Raw genomic sequence first — 5,755 nt, 5'->3', positions numbered from 1 at the left:
ATCTCTACTTCCTCAGTTCCACACCTTTTCCCTTTTCAAATCCATCCTCTGAATTGCTCTCAGAATAATCCTTCTAGGAAAAAAACCTGTTCACATCACTTTCAGATTAAATTTCTTCAACAGTTCTGTATTGCTTTAAGCATAGAATTCAATTTTTCAGCTCAAGCATTCAACAAAATTGTTTCCCTTCAGTCTGATTGGTTGAACTTGGGTCACAAGCTCATCTCTAGCCCATTATCAAATCTAAACAATTCAATGCACTGATTGTCTAAAATAATTAGGAACTGCGTCTTGGGGTCACCTTCCCTGGAACTTGTGGGCTGTATGGGAAAAAGATGGAGACCAGGACAAAATCAGGTTTTCACTAAGAAAGAATAGGAGGAAAGAGATAATGGGTGTTAGGCAGGTAACCAGTAATGTCTACTATACTCTGTTCCTTCATGCAATTTACAGTCAAGTGGTGAAGACAGAAAATGAAGCCAAAGTTACAGTGCAGTGTGATCAGGACAGTTATAGAGCTCTGCCAGGGTCCACTGTGAGCACCAAGACTCCTTTCTAAACCAGACCAAAGAAAGTTTGGGATTCAAAGGAAGTTTCCTAAAGGAGGTGATCCATAAGCTACATTTATGAGGAATGAACGTGAGTGAATACCTTGAAGAAGAGGAAAGGAGCATTCTGGCAGCAGGAATAGCAAGTAAAAAGGCCCAAGAATCATGCAACAATGACTCTCGGAAAGCTGCACATCATTCAGGCTGACCAGAAAGGGACTAAAGATGAGGCTAGAAGGAGAGGCAGAGGGAGATCAGGATACACCATGTAAGCTTTTTATTCTATAAGCAACCTATAGTACCTGTTGGTACCTTGTACGCAACACTAACTAAAATGCCTGTATGCAATTTGACATAATACAGCATGCTGGTACTGTGGTATAAAGCCCAATTGAGAGATGTAGAAACTGAGACTAAAAGGTTAAATAACTTCTCCAGGGTCACATAGACCTGGTTCTAATCATTGTATCCGTAGCCTTTCACCTGGAACTCAAACTCATGCAACTCGTTATCCTAAGCAATGACAAAGAATGTAAATAAACAAAATTGGGGGAATATACACTTGGATACAGTTGGATATATGAAGATAATTGAGATGGAAATATCTAAGGAAGCCTGAAGGAAAAGACTGTATCTTGGGTGTATCCTCCCCTTTTGACCAAATCCTCGGTTGAACTGTTCTTTGGTAGGGACAGAAGACAAGTCAGGTTCTGAGCCAGGCTGCTTCAATCCAATTTCTTATCTCACGATCTTCCCCTGCCTCTGCCCAGACTATCTTTCTCCTGTTTTCAATTTTCTGACTGTTGTTCATTCTTCACAAATTTAGGTGAAGTATCACCTCCTTTAGGAAGCTTTCTTTGAATCTCTGGTCTGATGTAGAAAGGAGCATTTGTGTTCACAGTACCCAGGGCAGAACGTACCAATCATCTTTATCACACTAAATAGTAACTTTGGCTTCGATTGTTTCTCCACTCCCTTATCCCAAACCATAAATTCCGTGAAGATAAGGACATTGCCTACTACTTCCTCCTTCTTCCTAAGAAATCCTTGCTTTTGTGCATACAGTCCACATAGCTCAAGGAAAGCCACTGCATTGCATCTCAGGGAATGGTTTTGTTTGTTTAAGCCAGTGCTTCTCAACCAGAAGCAAGTTGGCCCCTCCCAGGAATATTTGATATGTCTGGACACATATTTGGTTGTCACAACTAGGCTTTACTACTGGCATCCAGTTGGTAAAGGCCAGAGATGCTGCTAAACATCCTACAATGAACAGGAGAGGCCCTCTCCCCTCCACATAACACTAGGGAAGGACATAAAGGAACTCACATCATGTCACCTCACTAGGGAAATGTAGCATCCCTTGGCTCCACCCAAGAATCATCCATCAGGCCCCAAAAATCAATAGTGCTGAGATTGAGTCACCCTGTTGTCAGTCAGTGTTTCTGTGACTTTGCTTCCTGCCTGTTCACGGTCTAGAGAATGAATATGCCCTAAGTAATCAATCAGACTGAAGTGAGGGACTGATAGTCCATGACTGGGAAAGAGATGAAAGAGATGGACGATAAAGCTAGGAAGTTTAGTTGTGGTCATGTTGTGGCAAGTTTTGAGTGGAAGGCTAAGTATGGTCTTTATCCTGTAATGGAGCAGCGGGTACCATGATTACAAAGGTGTTTCAGGAGACTGACTATCCCATACAATATCTCATACAACCTGCGCGGTAGATGGGCGGGGGCAGAGCATGGTAGCCAGGAGCACTGCGAGACAGGTGTTGCTACATTTCTTGAATGAGGTGACATGGTGTGAGCTCCTTTATGTCCCTCCCTAGTGTTAGCACAGTCTCCTAGAACCAGAAAGACTCTAGAATGTTTCCTGGATAGTTAGATTGTGACCTTTTGGGGAAACACAGTAAATAGACTACATTCTAACCCAGTATTCTTATTTCTTAAAATAATGACTTACCTGTATGTCTGTGGTTATAATGAAAAAAAATTAACAGATAATAAATCCCAAATTTCCCTGTGTTTTTAAAGGACATCTTAGGCAAGTTTTTAGGTAAGTTTTAAGTTTTACATAAACACTAAAGTTAGTGTGTGTGTGTGTGTGTGTGTGTGTGTTTTATTGTAGAAGTAACTTTTGAACATATCTTCCTGGTATAGATTTTTTGGTCAACGTGGCAGTGCCCTCCTGGGTTTCTTTTCAAGCCTGACTCAGGTGAATGACAAAGATCTCAACGTTGATGTGCCCTTGACCAGCTTGCTGGGGTTTCACACCTGCAGAAGCAGCCCTCAGGCTTCTGCCCTCTCCTACCACCCCACTTACTAGCCAACCTTCTTTCTATTGTTTTTCTGGCAGGTGAACTCTGTCCTGGTGGCGTTAGGGAAGTTTGTGGAGTTCTGTTTCTTTGTTCCTAGCAATGGCTTCAAGGGAAGTTTTTTTGCAGGAAAATAACTGCAATATTTCAGATTAATTCAGGGAAGCTCCTAGCGGGCCCCTTAAAAATAACACCCGCTGGCAATCTAATAAGTATTTGCTGCTGCAGTGGCTTTTGTAGTGTGAAAGGAGGATCTACAGTCCTAGAAACAAGCTTATAGAGAATTTATTCTTTAGAATTAAGAGTGTAAAATATTGCATCCAAGGTGTGCTATTTCTGGATCCCCCAAAATACTAAAATCTAAAAAATAAGACATTCTATAAACATTTATTTTATAAATTCTCCTCCCCGCTTTTCTTTTGACTGTTATAATAGAAAACATTGCTTTTAGTGTTTACAAGTAAAATGTGGATGGCAAATTTAGAAGACAGTATGAAACTTTATGTATTCTTTTCTTGGCAAAGCTATTTAATTAGAAAATAATCTTCCTCTCTGACACTATAAAATGATATCCTGTTTTGCTGGCAACAGACTAGTTTGTTCGAGTTTGTAGCACAATTTTGAGCCATTACATTACTATGAAGAGACATTTAAATAAGACGAGTTTTCAAAAAAAATCAGAAATACAAATCATTTTTTAGAAAAGCAATCTACAGTTTTAAAAAGAACAATTTCAGTGGGGCAGAGAGTGGGGGACATGCTAAATCCTTCAGCAAAGAAGGTGATTAATAGGGGAGTGTGTCTTGGGCTGATCACACGCCAGGTCACAGCCCATGCTGTCGGTGCACGCGTGTGTCCAAGTGTGTGTGTGTGTGTGTGTGTGTGTGTGTGTGTGTGTGTGCACGCGCGCACAGTCCGATGGCCTCTGGGCCCAGCCTTCGGGGTGCTTGGGTCCCGCTCTTCCTCGCGGGCGGGAGCGGGCGCGCGTACAAGTTGGGGCGACGTGGCGGTGGGGCGGTGGGCCCACCCGCCGCTGTGCGCAAACGCGTGCGGCGCCGGCCCTTTGTGTGCCTCGGTGGCTCTGTGCGGCTGCCGCCACCGCGGGCACCATTTTCTGCTTCGCTCAGGACAGGCACATAAAAGGGAAGGCGGCTGCAGCCCGTCGCCGTCCTCTTTCCCTCAGATGCCCTCTGCCGCAGGTTTATTATTACAGTACGGGCCGCGCCGCCTCTCCCCGCGGCCCTGGCTGGCCGCCGGGCTGTGCAGCGCCCTGGCCGCCTTCATGCTTGGCGCACCCCCAAACCGCCTACTCCGCCTCCTTATTTGTCTGAAAAGCAACCGCACGTCGAGGCGGAGAAGCCCGCCGGGGGCGGGAGCGGCAGGGCTGGGTGTGTGTGCGCCGTGCTTCGGGGGCGGGGCCGGGGCGGCGCGCCGATCTGTGGGCCCCTTTGTCCCCCTGGGGCCTGGCGGGCTCAGAGGGGGCGGCGCAGCGCGCGGGGCGCCGGTGGTGCGGGGTGCCGGGGCGCGCGCGCGCTTTGGCTGCTCGCCGAGGGGGCCCCGAGTCGCCGATTCCTGCAGAGTAAGCAGTCTGGCTCCACCGCGGCAGCACAGTGGCAGCAAGGCTGGGGCGCTGGCGCCTTGCCAGCCCCATCAGAATTAGCTCATTGTTCACTAGCACACTAGCAGGAGAGAGAGAGAGAGAGAGACAGAGAGAGAGACACTCTCTTAAAGAAAGAGAGACACACACTCTAGAAGAGCACGAGGCAGGGAGACCTTCCCCTCCTTTTTCCAAGGCTGCACTTCTTGGAAGTGAAGCCGGTTTGGGTTTTGTTTCCCCTTCCCCCTCCTCTTCCTCCACCCCTTTCCCCCTCCCCCTCCCTTTTCTTCCCCCTCCCCCAGCTGTCTTTCTAGCATGATGCCCTTTTTCATCCACATTTGTGTTTCAGGTGTAGAGAGGAGAGAGTGAACAGGGAGCGGGGCTTTTGTCTGTAAGTATATGCCATTCCCATCCCCGGCCGGGAGCGCTGCTTTCTCTTTTGTGTTGATTCCTTGCTTTTGCTCTTAGCTGGATGGACCCTTCAATACTGCAGAGTTCATGCTTCTTCCCTCTAAATTTTAAAGAGCTGAAGCGTGTACCTTGGAGAAATTCTGGCATGTTGATCCTGCTGCATTAAAGCTGCAATTTAACTTTGGCTTAAAAAAAAAATACACAAGTTAAGAGGGAGAATTCTTTGGGGGAAGGGGTGGGGTTTTTTGCTTGTTGGTGTGGTTAATTTTTGCTCTTCTTGCTCATAAAGCATTGTTAGGAACTGTTTTGTTTCTTTACATTAAATGCACTTTGGTGCATGCACCCTCTCCCCCCTGCCCTTTTATTAAACGAATTTGTGTCCCTCCATTTTTTTACACTTTATTACTCTTTCAAAGCTGCTGCTGCCGCCAAGGGTCTTTTCAGGCATTCAATCTTGCAACACTTTTTTTCTGCATTTTCTTATAAAGCAGTTGAACTTTGGGGGTGGGAGGGAAAGCTTAAAAATAAATGACTGCTTTATGCTTGGTGATGATAATAATCTGATTTGCGTTTATATGTTTATAATAACATTATAGGAAAAGCCTAAGAGCTTATGATACCCTTTAGGAGAACTTTTAGTTTCTCCATTCATCTTAATTTTTGTCATAACTTATGTTAACAAAAGAACTGTGTTCTGATCACATAAAGGTTGAGAGGAAAATCACTGCAGCATGTACATTAATGTTGATTTGGTTTAGGGAGAAGGGCATAATGGTGTATATTCCTGACTCCCCCCACCCCCAGTGTAGTTTTTTGTTTTTCTTTTTTTTTTTTTTTGTAACACGGAAGGTTATGTAATGCAGTGCCATTTCCAAAAATATCCACTCT

This window comes from Rhinolophus sinicus, chromosome 3 (assembly GCF_057876585.1).
Source record: "Rhinolophus sinicus isolate RSI-liver-muscle chromosome 3, RSI-T2T, whole genome shotgun sequence".
NCBI classification, from domain to species: domain Eukaryota; kingdom Metazoa; phylum Chordata; class Mammalia; order Chiroptera; family Rhinolophidae; genus Rhinolophus; species Rhinolophus sinicus.
Note: the sequence above shows the minus strand (reverse complement) of the source record.